Source organism: Gossypium arboreum, chromosome 11 (genome assembly GCF_025698485.1).
Source record: "Gossypium arboreum isolate Shixiya-1 chromosome 11, ASM2569848v2, whole genome shotgun sequence".
Taxonomy (NCBI): Eukaryota; Viridiplantae; Streptophyta; class Magnoliopsida; order Malvales; family Malvaceae; genus Gossypium; species Gossypium arboreum.
In genome coordinates, this window is record NC_069080.1 from 55,510,290 (window position 1) to 55,525,979 (window position 15,690).

Below are 15,690 nucleotides of genomic sequence, written 5' to 3' on the forward strand. Positions count from 1 at the left end.
AAAAAAATTTAAAGTTTAAAACTTCTCGTATTCTTTTAATCGGATCACGACTAAATTTTATATTGAACTCGTATTTTTAAAAAATCAAGACAACATCTGTTTATGAGATACCAATTTTGGGCGTCGCGAGGGTGCTAATACCTTTCTCACGCGTAACTGACTCCCGAACCCTATTTTTTCTCTGGATTTTAACGTGGACTTAAATTCATTTCTTTTCATTTCAAAAATAAATTTATAAGGTGTCCGATCACATTTATAAAAAGGATCGGTGGCGACTCCTTTTATTTCAAAATCGAACTTCGCCCAAACTTTTTCACTAGATTGCCACAATTAGCGACCCCGAAACCAATTTTTACGTCGCTATACCGGCGACTCATTGGGACCTCCATTTTGAGAGTCGAGTTGAATTAAACGCGTGTTGTCAAAATTTTCAAATTTTCGTGTTCAAATTAATATTTAATCATGATCCTTAAGTTTTGTTTTCGAAAAAATCATACATACGTATCTCCTAATTTGTTTTATCTTTCGTTTTAGTTTTGTAGTTTTAAAATTAATGGAAGGATTGCAAGTTTCTCCCACACACCGTGCACTTGCATTTTGCATAACATAAGCTCTCTACCCGGGCTCTGTCCGTTTAAGTGAAAGTAAACGCTATGCCTTCGTGAGTTAACTCGTCCCTCCGCACAAGCTAGTGAATACTTTCGGTTACATATGACTTATGCTTTCGTGAGTTAACTTGTCCTCCGCATAGGCATAAGTAAATGTAATCCTCGAATTGAACTCGTGAGCTGTGATGGGTTATGACCGAGGCTTCGTGCTAATCTTAGCGATGATAGTACGAGCAATTCGAGTACTGCCTAGAACCAAAACCGCATATAGTGAACCATACGAGCCACCCAACTAGAGCCATGCCGAACCTCTCGCTTTCGTTTAGTAGTCACCAAATAAGTACACGGAAAAGCACATCTTACCTTCTATTTCTTTTACATTTGTGCTTTCTAAGCAAGGGAATCGAGTCCATTGGACTAAGTAGCTTAATTTGTTAGATTTTTCCACAGTTTTCTCTGTTTATATGTGTTGCGCTAACCAAGGTCGTTTGTCCATTTTTATTTTCATCATGCATCGAAGGCATCTTGTTAGGAAGGTGCTGACTAGAGATCGGTTGCCAAAAACGGGTTTCTAATGGAGGAGTCAATTATACGAGTGACCGAAACGTTGTGTAATACTCCTTTGATTAAGGAAATGCCTAAATAGGGGCTATCTTGAAATTAACACCAAATTTTTGCATATTCATTCATGACTGACATTCATTTGACATTCATGCATTCATTCATGCATTCATTCATACATTGCATATCACATAAGATAAAATATACAATTCGCAGTTGTAATACCACAAGACTGGAACCATGTCATCCGTATAAAACGCGCCGACAAGCTAGAGTAATGGAGGTTGAATTCAATGAGAGAATTAAAAGGATGGAAAGGGCTCAAAAGGAATTACAATCGCAACTGGCCAAATCGCAACAAGAAACGAGAGACCTAATGGTGAGATCTCGAGAGGAATCACTCGAGCAAAGAGATCAGATGGCCAAAATGATGGAGATGATGACAACTTTGGTCAAAGGAAAAGGACCCGTGCAGAACCCCGATGTTATGGAACCTCAGTCAAGAATTCACCACGATCAGGATCCACTCTATCCCCCGGGATTCACTCCACCGCCCGCATATACAACACAAAGAGGGTATACTCAAGGGGAACCCACAGGCTTGGAACATCGACCTATGCCACCTGCTCCACCCTCTAATTTGGGGCAAGGAATATTCGCGTCGAACCCAGGGGCTAGTCCTGCTGATCCACTAGTTCCAGATCTGGATGACCCAACAGAGGTAGCCAAGTTGAAATTGGATAACCATGACGCAAAATATAGGAGTCTAGAGGAAAGACTCAAAGCAATAGAATGCACTAAAGTCTTCTCCGCACTAGGTGCCAAAGAACTCAGTTTGGTACTTGATCTAATTTTGCCTCCGAAGTTCAAAGTGCCTGATTTTGAGAAGTATGATGGGACAAGGTGCCCAAAAACACATCTCATTATGTTCTGTCAAAAAATGACCGGTTATGTGAACGAGGATAAACTACTCATACATTGCTTTCAAGATAGTCTAACAGGGTCAGCTCTTCGGTGGTACAATCAACTTAGTAAAGAAAAGATTCTATCCTGGAAGGACTTGGCGTCAGCATTTTGCGAGCAGTACAAGCATGTATCGGATATGGTGCCAGACCGTATGACTTTACAAATAATGGAGAAAAAGCCATCAGAGACTTTTAGACAGTATGCGCAGAGATGGAGAAATGTCTCAGCTCAAGTGGAACCCCCACTAACAAAAACGGAGATAACCGTTCTCTTTATCAACACCTTAAAGGCGCCGTTTTATGACAAACTAGTGGGAAGTGCCACGAAGGAGTTTGCGGATATTGTAATATCTGGTGAGCTCATAGAGAATGCCATCAAGAGCGGTAGAATGGAAGGTTCAGAAGGTTCAAAAAGGGCAGCGCCTATGAAGAAGAAAGAACCAGAAGCCCATATGGTGGGAATGGGAAACCGTTATGCCCCTAATCCATATCCAAATCAACCCCGACCTCGAAATTATCCACCTCCAAATTTCTATTATCCTCCTCAAACCCCTTATCACCAAGCACCACCTCATTTCTATCCCGTTTACGCCACGAACAATCAAAGACCTGTCACCTCATTCTCACAAAACACGGTACCCGCTCAAAGCCAAACCAGAAATGAACTAAGACCAGCAAGGCCTAATCCCGAGAGACCGCAATTTACCCCCATCCCTGTGTCGTATGGGGAATTGTACCCAAAACTTTTGGAAAAACAGCTAATTTCTCCCCATTACATGGCACCCCTTAAACCTCCATACCCAAAGTGGTACGATCCAAACGCTAGTTGTGCATACCACGCAGGGAACCAGGGGCACTCTACTGAGAACTGTCTTACTTTCAAAAGAAGAGTTCAAGGACTCATTGACGCGAGTATCCTACGATTCGATAGTGCCAGTAACGCCACGGGGAACCCGTTCCCTAAGCATACTGAAGGGAATGTGAGCACAGTGGGGAAAGAGGATGAATGGAAGGACAGAAGATGTGTTTCAGAAATAAGGACGCCTCTGCAGAAAATCTGGGAGGCATTGGTTAAGAAAGGATTGCTCAGTCACTCTGATAGAATTTTTGGAGAAGAAGGTCAAAGTTTTTGCAATTTTCATGGGATTGTTGGACATGACATTCAGTCATGTGAGGACTTTAAAAGGTTACTTCAAGACCGGATGGATAATAAGGAGATCAAGGTCCTTAACAATAGGGAAGATGCCAACGAAAGAGAAGTATGGGTCTCTGATAGCCAATCATCAGGGCCCCCCTTATAGTGCTGATCGACCGTTGGTAATTTATTACGACGCGATGAGAGAGCCATTGAAACCACAGATGGTAATTGAAGTACCGTCTCCTTTCCCGTATAAGGACAACAAAATAGTACCGTGGAGATATGATGTTAATATCGTTACACCGGAAGTTGAAAAGTCCAAAGCCATAACTGAAGATGTTGGGGAGGTAGGTCATTTTACTCGAAGTGGACGATGTTATTCTAAAGAAGTTGAACCGGTAAAGAAAAGTAGCGACTCGAAGCAAAAAGGGAAAGCAGTGATGCACGAAGTCGAAGTCGAGCAAGAAATTCCACCTGTGCAAGAAACTAAAAAGCCTGTGAATGAGGAAGAAGCTCAAGAATTCTTGAAATTTATTAAGCACAGCGAGTATAGTGTGGTGGAACAATTGAGCAAGCAACCAGCATGAATCTCAGTTCTATCTCTACTGTTAAATTCAGAGCCACATCAGCATGCTTTATTGAAGGTGTTAAATCAAGCTTGTGTGGCCAACAACATATCTGTCGAAAAGCTTGATAGGTGGGTAAACAATCTGAATGCGGATAATTTCATCTCTTTTAGTGATGATGAGATACCACTAAATGGTAGAGGCTCGGTGAAAGCGCTGCATATCACGACTGCTGCAAGGGCTACATAATACCGAACGTACTCATCGATAATGGGTCAGCGTTAAATGTTATGCCATTGGCTACGCTTTCCAGAATACCGATGGATTTGTCCTACTTAAAGCCCTGTCATTCCATGGTAAGGGCATTCGACGGGACGAGGCGCGAAGTCATGGGAAAGATCTAAATCCCTTTGGAAGTGGGCCCTTACATCTATGAGGTCGAGTTCCAAGTCATGGACATTACACCCTCTTATAACTGCCTTTTGGGAAGACCCTGGATCCATTCTGCTGGAGCAGTCCCATCATCCCTCCATCAAAAGGTGAAATTTATCATGGACGGTTGTTTGGTCACTATTGAGGGAGAAGAAGACATAGTCGCATCTGTCTCTGCCGATGCACCGTACTTGGAAGTGAACAAAGACGCATTGGAATGTTCCTTCCGATCCCTTGGATTCGTCAATGCCACTTTTTTTGTTGAGGGAAACAGAATTCCGGTGCCAAAACTGTCGAGAAATACTAGAATGGGTGTCAAATTGACCGTAGGAAGGGGAGCTCGAGCGAGAAGAGGTTTAAGGAGATATCTGCAAGGAATAGTCAGGGCTTTAAAGCCAGTGCACCACAGGGCCCGATACGGTTTGGGGTTCTAGCCTGACATGAATCAAAGAAGAAGACAGTGGAAGAAGGATCAAGAGAGAAGAATTGAAAGAACTTTGGGCCGAGAACCAGAATGGGAACCAATAGAGTACCCTCCTTTGTCAAAAACATTTACATCTGCGGGAATGATGTACCCTGGACAAGATGATCCACGAAACATCTCAAGTTAATTGAAAGGGGTTTTCGAATGTCAGTATAAATGTCATTGACAAAGAGGCTGGTGCAAGTAAAGATGTCTCGAGGATACGCCCTTGCCCTCCTGGTTTCATGTTGAACAATTGGACTGCCAAGGAGCTTCTTGTAGTTTATAAGTCTTCAGAGTAATGCTAAACATTAACCTTCTATTGTGTCTTTAGATATAATAGAGTTCTTTTGTAAGAGCTTGCATTCGCTCTTTATCATTTAAATGAATATCAATGAAGATGCATTTTGTCATGATTTTTCGCATTATCACTAATTTCATAATCATTTTCTCATTTCATAGCCTATCCTTACATTTGCCTCATTGCCACGACATAATATTTTGTTTGTTGTTTCCAATACTTGGATGTCCCTCTATAGCTTCCTTTTCCATTCAACTTTTAGGTGCTCAGATATTGACGACATGAATAAGCCCGTTACGAATCTTGAAATTGATTTTGAGAAGGCTGTTTGTTTAGGAGAATTCGAAGCCGAAGAAAATGCTGAAGACTATGTCTCGTCTCCTGATTTGCTAAGGATGTTGGAACAAGAGGGTAAACAGATTTTGCCTCATCAAGAATCTGTTGAAACAATAAATCTAGGAACTAAAGAAAGGAAGCAAGAAGTGAAGATTGGGACTTCTATTTCAGGGGGCACCAGGTATAATTTGATTGCTTTGCTCCGCGAGTACAAAGATGTATTCGCATGGTCATATCAGGACATGCCAGGATTGGATGAAAATGTAGCGGTCCATAAGCTCCCATTAAAGCCAGAATGTAAGCCTATTCAACAAAAGCTAAGACGGATGAGGCCTGAGATGTTGTTGAAGATAAAAGAGGAAGTCAAGAAGCAATTTGATGCTGGCTTCCTACAAGCCTCCGAATATCCAGAATGGGTGGCTAACATAGTCCTGGTACCAAAGAAAGACGGCAAAGTATGAATGCGCTTGGATTATCGTGACCTGAATTGAGCAAGTCCTAAAGATAATTTTCCATTACCACACATTGATATGTTGGTGGATAACACAGCAAAACATTCATTATTTTCCTTCATGGATGGATTCTCGGGGTACAATCAGATCTAAATTGCCCCCGAAAGATATGGAGAAAACTACTTTCATAACGATGTGGGGAACATTCTGCTACAAGGTGATGCCTTTTGGGTTAAAGAATGCTAGGGCAACATATCAGAGGGCTATGGTGACGTTATTCCATGACATAATGCATAAAGAAATAGAGGTCTATGTTGACGATATGATTGCTAAATCCCGAGGGGAAGGAGAGCATGTAGTGAACCTGAAGAAGTTGTTCGACAGACTGAGAAAGTTCCAGCTAAAGCTCAATCCAGCCAAATGTACGTTTGGGGCTACCTCGGGAAAATTGCTGGGCTTCATCGTCAGTGAAAGAGGTATCGAAATTGATCCAGATAAAATAAAAGCCATCCAAGAATTACCACCTCCGCGCACGCAAAAGGAAGTTAGAGGATTTTTAGGGAGATTAAACTACATCGCCCGATTTATCGCTCAACTTACCAACCAATGCGACCCAATCTTTCGGCTTCTTTGAAAACATAACCCGGGAGAAAGGAACGAGGAATGGCAGGTGACCTTTGATAAGATAAAACAATATTTGTCCAGTCCTCCAGTGCTAGTACCGCCAACTCCGGGAAGACCATTAATTTTGTATCTGACAGTGTTCGAAAATTCAATGGGTTGCGTACTGGGACAACATGACGAGTCAGGAAAGAAAGAAAAGGCGATCTACTACCTTAGGAAAAAGTTCACTGAATATGAGGCAAAATATTCGTCTATTAAGAAATATTGTTGTGCTCTGGTTTGGGTAGCTCGGAGACTCAGACAATATATGTTGTATCACACGACATGGCTAATTTCAAAGCTGGACCCAATAAAATACATGATGGAATCACCGGCACTATCAGGAAGAATGGCATGATGGCAGATCCTCCTTTCGGAATATGACATTGCCTATGTAAGTCAGAAGTCGATAAAAGGGAGCGCAATAGCTGACTTCTTAGCAACTCGAACGACAGAGGAATATGAGCCTTTAAGATTTGATTTCCCAGACGAAGACTTAATGTGCATCACAGAAATAGAATCCGAGTCATCAAAAGAGAAGTCATGGAAGATGTGCTTTGATGGTGCGTCAAATGCTTTAGGGCATGGAATTGGAGCAATCCTGGTATCACCAGATGGGAATCATTATCCGTTCAACGCAAGACCGAACTTCTTCTTGTACCAATAATATCGCAGAATATGAGGCTCAGATCATGGGGCTTCGTGCAGCTATCGAACGAAACATCGAGATCTTGGAGGTGTACGGGGACTCAGCCCTAGTGATTTACCAAATCCGTGGAGAATGGGAAGTGAGGGACTCAAAATTGATTAAGTACAGCGATTTAGTGACTGGATTGATCAAGGAATTCAAAGAAATAACTTTTCATTACTTTCCACGAGAAGAGAACCAACTGGTTGATGCCCTGGCCACTTTGGCTTCAATGTTCAAAGCAAGTAGAGAAGCAAAAATAATGCCCCTCAAAATGAGCATCTACGAGGTCCCTGCACACTGTTGTAGCATTGAGAAAGAAGTAGACGGACGGCCTTGGTTCCATGATATCTTAGAATATATCAAGAATCAAAGGTATCCTGAACAAGTGAATGAGAACGATAAAAGAACAATTAGAAGAATGGCAGCGGGATTTGTTCTTGATGGGGATATCGTGTATAAAAGAGGAAATGATCAGATGCTTTTGAGATGTGTGGATGATGTTGAAACCAGAAAAATACTTGAAGAGGTCCATGAGGGAATTTGCGGAATGCATGCCAATGGTTTCAATATGGCCAGAAAGATCATGAGACTCGGTTATTATTGGCTGACAATGGAAAGTGACTGCATCAATTTTGCCAGAAAATGCCACAAATGTCAAATCTACGGTGATAAAATTCATGTAGCCCCTTCACCCCTTCATGTCATGACTTCTCCGTGGCCTTTTTCTATGTGGGGCATGGATGTCATAGGGCCAATTTCTCCAAAAGCTTCAAATGGATATCAATTCATTTTTGTGGTTATCGATTACTTCACAAAATGGATTGAAGCCGCTTCGTTTGCCAATGTGACGAAGACTGCAGTGTGCAAGTTTTTGAAAAAGGAAATCATTTGCTGATATGGTTTGCCTGAAAGAATCATTTCAGATAATGCCATGAATCTGAACAATAGGATGATGGAAGAAGTGTGCAAGCAATTCCAAATAAAGCATCATAACTCCTCGCCCTATCGCCCAAAGATGAACGGGGCTGTGGAAGCAGCCAACAAAAATATTAAGAAGATCATTGGGAAAATGAATGAGATATATAAAGATTGGCACGAGAAACTACCATTTGCTTTGTATGCATATCGCACATCTGTGCAAACATCTACAGAAGCAACTCCTTTCTCTCTGGTTTATGGAATGGAAGCTGTGCTACCTATTGAGGTTGAGATCCCATCTCTGTGAGTCTTAATGGAATCAAAGTTAGAAGAAGCAGAATGGGTACAAGCTCGATATGATCAATTGAACTATATGAAGAAAAGCGTCTCAGGGCAATTTGTCATGGACAAATGTACCAGAAGAGAATGATCACAGCCCATGACAAGAAGGTACGGCCAAGAGAATTCCATGAAGGAGAACTCGTGCTGAGGAAAATTCTCCCAATACAAAAAGACCTGCGAGGAAAATGGGCACCAAATTGGGAAGGACCATATGTCGTAAAGAAGGCATTCTCAGGAGGAGCTTTGATCCTTACCGAGATGGATGGGAAAGAGTTGTCGAATCCAGTGAACTCAGATGCTGTGAAGAAATATTATGCTTAAGATGAAAACCCGAAAAGGGCATCTTAAAAAAAAAAAGAGAGAAGGGATCAAGGCGAAAACCCGAAAAGGGCGTCTTGATTAGTACAAAAGGATTAGGATGAAAACCCGAGAAGGCGTCCTAATGAAACAAACCTGGCGGTCGAACGATAGGTCAAGCAGTAAGGCTACAGTATTTGAAGCATTTCTGAAAGCTCGAAATCTTCTACGCAAGAAGCCGCGCTCGAAAAGATTTTTGATTGAGGAACGAGGAAGAGTTCATGTGTTGAATATCTAGAGCATTTGTATCCGTTGAATACGATCCTTTCTTTCTTTTTGACATTTTTTTACTCTCATTGGTTAACTTGCTTTGTTTGCCACATTTGAAATAGATGAATATGAAATATCATTTTTTTCCCTATCTGACCTTTTTCATGCATCTCATTATGTGTTTATTTACATGATAAATGGTGAAATGACATACTCTAAACAAAAGAAATGTTAAGCATTACCTGGATGAAAATTTGATAAGCACAAGAGTCTCAAAGTAAGAACAAAGTTCAATCGAGGCCAGAAGAGTGATATTTGAGGAACGTCGATTACTCGTGAAGCTTGAAGACAGGTCGAGAATCAAAGCAATGAACACAGATCCTCAACAATCGTGGCTAAATGGACATACGACAAACATGCTTAAGGAGCATTGCATAATCATGTAGGCATAAAAGCATTTAAGACAAACATGTGCATATCATGATAACATCATAAATAGCATATACAGGTACTCCAGCAGAGTAAGAAATCTTGAATGAGAGTCGACCGAATCAAAGGAAAAGACACCGAGTTCTACCAAAGGATGTGTTTTGGTATTTTGATGTTTTTAATTCATGCTTTTCAAGGAAAATCAACTCATATTAGAGAGATGAGTTGAGCCTCAAGACACGATGAGGTATTTTTAATTTTTGTTTTCAAAATCGACTCATATTGCGAGAAGTGAGTTGAGCCTCGGGGCACGCCGAGGTATTTTTAGTTTATGTTTTAAATTGACTCATATTGCGAGAGGTGAGTTAAGCCTTTTAATTTGTGTTTTTCAAAATCAGCCCATATTGCGAGAGGTGAGTTGAGCCTCGGGGCACGCTGAGGTATTTTCAATTTTAATATCAACTCATATTGCGAGAGGTGAGTTGAGCCTCAGGACACGATAAGGTAATTTCAATTTTTGTTTGTCAAGAATCAACTCATATTGCGAGAGGTGGGTTGAACCTTTTAATTTCTACTTTTTCAAAATCAGCTCATATTGCGAGAGGTGAGTTGAGCCTCGGGGCACGCTGAGGTATTTTCAATTTTTGTGTTTTAATTTCAACTCATATTGCGAAAGGTGAGTTGAGCCTCAGGTCACACGCCGAGGTATTTTCAATTAAGCCTTTCAATTTCTGTCTTTCAAAAAATCAACTCATATTGCGAGAGGTGAGTTGAGCCTTAGGTCACACCGAGGTATTTTTTATTTCTGTTTTCATTATTATGTTTTTGAAAGAATCAACTCATATTGCGAGAGGTGAGTCGAGCCTCAAGCCACGCGCTGAAGTATTTTTAGTTTATGTTTCAAAAATCAACTCATGTTGCGAGAGGTGAGTTAAGCCTGTTAATTTCTGTTGTTTCAAAAATCAACTCATGTTGCGAAAGGTGAGTTAAGCCTTTTAATTTCTGTTTTTCAAAAAAATCAACTCATATTACGAGAGAGTCAATTCATATTACGAGAAATGAGTTGAGCTCAGGATCACATGCCAAGCAAAGAATAAAGATTGAAGCTGATGGAAGACACCAGATTTAGATACCACAAGTGCAAGGAAGCGGTCAAAGTCGCAAGTCCGGTCTTCCGAAGTTGCAGTGAAGCTGATCGAGGATATAAGATCTTGCCTTTCTGAAGTTGCAGAAGAAAAGACCACAAACCTCACTTCCCTGAAGTTGTAGCGGAACATATCAGATCTCATCTCTCTGAGATTGCAGAAGAGCAGATCACGACGGATCTTACATCCCTAAAGATACGAGTAGATTGAAGATACAAGTTTCTATCTCTTTGAAGTCACTGTAGAATAAACTAAAGCTACAAGATGCGAGGACCGAAGGAGACTATCCGAACAAGAAGAGCACCAATGAAGTCAAGACTCAGCAAGACCGTGCAAAATTGGCCTTTCATTATGTCTTTGCTCCATTCCGTTACGACAATGAGCAAAGAGAGGCAATATGTAGGGCCAATTTTGGCCCACTAATACCAAACCCATTTTAATTAAACCCTTACAAACCCATTTACCCTTTTACAACCCAAACCCGATTGATCCATTTCAATACACTAAAACCCTACCCAAACCTTAGCCTAACTACCCAAAACCCAACACTTGACCCAGGCCCAGAAGCCCAAACTCCAGACTTAGGGTTTCAGAAACCCTAGCCTACTCAGCCGCAACCCTCCCCACTTGCCTTCTGCCCCAACCACTCCACTAGCCACTAGTCACTTCCACCATACCCACTCCCCGCAATCAGACAAGACAAGAAACAATTAAAAATAGGTGTAAAAGGGTTATAAAAACCCGAAATCGAAGTCAGATAAGGGGGCTTTTTTCCTTCTTCTTCTTTTCTACTTTGTAAACACTAAAGAGAAATTTACATCTTCAATAAACAGATAGTAGTGATTGTTAAAACCAAAAAGAAGAAACAAAATGTTGTATTTTTTCTTTATTCCTTTCGATTTTTACATACATATATATATTTCTTTATTTTCTATCTATTTAACATAAAAATATACAACAAATATAAAAAAAATTTGAAAATTTTACCTCTCCCATTGTCAGACAATTTCTTACGTAAAGGCCAAGAATCGGACCGACGTCCCTCCTCGGCGGAAATCGCTCCGCCCTCCCTCTCCCTCTTTCCTTTTTTTTTTCCTCACCTGGTCTCAAATGAATTTTTTAAAAATTTTTTTAGCTTTTATAGGGGACCAAAACGCACCGTTTTGGTCCCCCCTGTTTAATGATAAAACGATGTCGTTTTGGACGCGGGTCGGGTCGACCCGACCCGCACCAGGGCAGGATCTGCGTGTTTTTGAGCGGAAGGGCTATTTGTACAATTGGCCCTTCCGCATTTTTATATTTCGCAATCAAGTTATTCGTTGTTTATAAATTGACCCCGAAATCTATTACACTTTGCGATTTAGTCCCCCTTCCAACGGTGTCGTTTCAAGTGTTTGGATAAATTACTTATTTGATCCCCCATAGTTTAACGGCATTCTAATAAGTCCCTTCTCCTTTAATTTCTTTCAAAATTCGCCCCAAAGATTTGGTTTTAATCCAATCTCATCCCTTTTTTCATCTATTTTTTTTTTACCTTAAATTTCATAATATTTTTGCTGTTTAATTCAATTTTAAATATTAATTGTTATATATATATAATATTGTTATCATTGTTGTTTTATTATTATTGTATTATATTTAACTATATATATATTTTTCGTTTCGCTTTCTACTATTATATACATATATTATATATTCTTTAATAGTAATATTTGTTCACATATTTCATTACATATATATATATATATATATAGGTATTTTTGTGTATATGGTATTATTTTCATGTATTCATTTATTTATATCATTTTTAAAAATAATTATATTAAGTATACACTTGTAAATATCGTGCTATTCATATATTTCCTGTTATTTCATACAAATATCTTTACATTATTCGTCATATATCTCTTTCATTTTTATGTATATGTTTTAGATATCATAACATTTATATATTTTTGCATTATGTCACGTATACATTTTTATCTTTACTATTGTGATTATTAGTATATGTTTTAGTATTTATGAATATATCTTTAATACATATAAGTATATATTTATTATTAATAGATGTTTTCAACATTATTATTATGTATATTATGTGAATATTTTAACATTATATTATATATGTATTTATATATATTACTCATATATATATACCCTTTTAATATTATATTTTTACACATATATGTATATATTATATTTTATCGCTGCTAGTTATGTATTTTTACTATCTCATGTATATACTTCAAACACTATATATATAATATATTTCTAACACTATATATATATATATATTTTACATATATACTCTTAATTATCCTTGTATGTATATTTATTGTATTCTCATTGTATTCTCGTATATGATACTATTGTTACATGTAATATTATGTGCATTGTCATTATTTTTAAATATCATTGTTGTATGTATTATGTGCCATGATGTATTTCCAACTATTATCTTTCGCTTTCCGTCCATTCTTGTATAGTTCTCCGTTGTTCATTATTTTAAAATATTTATTCGTGTTTTATTAATTTCAATACGTAAGGCAATATATCGATTTAACACCATGTCGTTGATTTCATCGCTATGTTGGGTGAACATCAATCGACTCGTGTTAGGACGGTATATCCTTCTCAAAAAAAAATTTAAAGTTTAAAACTTCTCGTATTCTTTTAATCGGATCACGACTAAATTTTATATTGAACTCGTATTTTTAAAAAATCAAGACAACATCTGTTTATGAGATACCAATTTTGGGCGTCGCGAGGGTGCTAATACCTTTCTCGCAGCAGAATCGACTCCCGAACCCTATTTTTTCTCTGGATTTTAACGTGGACTTAAATTCATTTCTTTTCATTTCAAAAATAAATTTATAAGGTGTCCGATCACATCTATAAAAAGGATTGGTGGCGACTCCCCTTTTATTTCAAAATCGAACTTCAGTTTCCAAACTTTTTCACTAGATCGCCACAATTAGCGACCCCGAAACCAATTTTTACGTCGCTACAACATGGTTGCAATTTGCTTTGTTTTTTTTCATTAATGATGTTAGCTTAATTTTGTTTAGCTAGAATGATTATATAAATTTGATGAAGTCCATTTGATTTATGTTTATAATATTCTGTGCCTCAATCGTTCATGCTTTCAATTAAAATCATGCATCTATTTCATTCATTAAAATGTGATTGAATGCATTAGAATTAGTTGGTCAATCCTAGCCAGATGACGATTAATGGAAGCAATAATTGAAAGGTGCATGCTTAATTTAGATCTCAGCTCGATTAAATTAAAGGTTCGTAATAACTTGAGAGAGCTCTATTATCTTGCATAACTTTTAGATTTATGTGATTAAATTGTTTCAAAGCTAATCCATCCCTGTTATTTCACATAAACTCTAAGAAACCCTTAGTTAAATATGATCATGGTAGTATAATGACTTAATACTGGTTTCAAAGTTAATGAAAGATCGAGTTGCCATTGAATATTTTTTTGGAACATTGTGAACATGTTAAAAATGAACCAAGTTAATTATTGTAATTATTCTAGCCTATTCATATTATTGTTGTTAAATCTTGCGAATTTGCTGCTAAAACCATCTCATTCATCTTAATTATTCATCACACATTGGTTAAGTTGCATTTAGGATAATTTTGCATCTAGTTATTAAATTCTACATTAATCACTCGAAATTATTGTGTTTTTCTCACCAAATTGTAAAACGTTAATTTTGCAAAATATTTTAATTTTGCAAAATATTGATTAACATAAACAGTCCTTGTGGAGACGATAACTCTTATACTTACTTATGACTTGATAACAACTACGTATACTTACACAAACCCTAGTGCTACAAGTTTTTGGCATCGTCGTCAGGGACTGTTAATTTAATCGTTATTTGTGAAATTATTCCTTACAAATTGGTTTATTTATTTTTATTTATTTTATTTTTATTTTTTGTGATTTATGTTTTAGGTGTTTATGAGCATTGATCGAATCATCGATTTACTTCCTATAGACCCTGAAATTTAGCGAACATTTCGATAAAAAAGATGAGAAAGATTAACCCAAAAACAAGTCACAAAGATGAACCTTGAAAACCAAAACGATGTTCAAGAAAATGGAGCCGCTAATATTTGTAATCCAATCCTTATTACTGGTGATAGTGATCGAGCTATAAGGCAGTATGTTGTGTCACTTTTTAATGAATTAAATCCAGAAATTAGGAGACTGGAGATTAAGGCACCACAGTTTGAATTGAAGCCTGTGATGTTTCAGATACTTCAAACAATAGGCCAATTTAGTGGAATTCCCATAAAAGATCCACAACTTCACCTTTGACTATTTATGGAGGTGAGCGATTCCTTTAAGATAGCTGGTTTAACTGAAGAAGCATTGATGTTGAAGTTGTTTCCATACTCGTTGCGATATTGAGCATGAGCATGGCTTAATTCCTTGCCCCCACATTTAATATCAACTCGGCAAGAATTAGCTTAACCCTTTCTGGTAAAATATTTCCCACCTAGTAAAAGTGTTAAGTTGAGATCACCACTTTTCAAAAAATGGATGATGAATCCTTATACGAGGCATGTGAAAGATTCAAGGAGTTACTTCCTAGATGCCCTCATCACGAGATTCCACATTGCATCCAATTGGAGATATTTTATAATGGTCTTTATGCACACACAAGGTTGGTGGTAGATTTTTTTTAATGGTGTTCTCTTGTTGAAGTCTTATAATAAGACTTACAAGATCATTGAGAGAATAACCAGTAACAATAACCAATTGTTGACAAATTGAGCAGCTTCAGGAAGACTAGTAGCTGGAGTGCATGAAGTAGATACCCTCACTTCACTCTTAGCTTAGGTATCTTCTATCTCTTCAATGTTGAAATAGTTTACCACTAACGATTGAATAATATTATAGCTTAACCACCAAGTCAATTTGATGTCATTTCCTGTGTATATTGTAAGGACAAACATTCTTTTGAGAATTGTCCATCAAATTTTAAGTCAGTTTACTATGTAGGAAATCAAAACCAAAATAGAAGTGGACAAGGACCCCAGTCTATTTCTACAACCCTTTATGGCGAATCCATCCAATTTTTTTTTGGAA

At 38.1% G+C, this 15,690-nt stretch overlaps 1 non-coding gene across 1 annotated transcript; it reads right to left on the reverse strand.

Moving 5' to 3' along the window:
• Nucleotides 1-15,104: 15,104 nt before the first annotated feature.
• LOC128284813 (small nucleolar RNA R71) lies at nt 15,105-15,211 on the reverse strand. The gene has a single exon (XR_008275236.1). It is a non-coding gene; the product is annotated as a small nucleolar RNA R71 (small nucleolar RNA).
• Nucleotides 15,212-15,690: the final 479 nt, after the last annotated feature.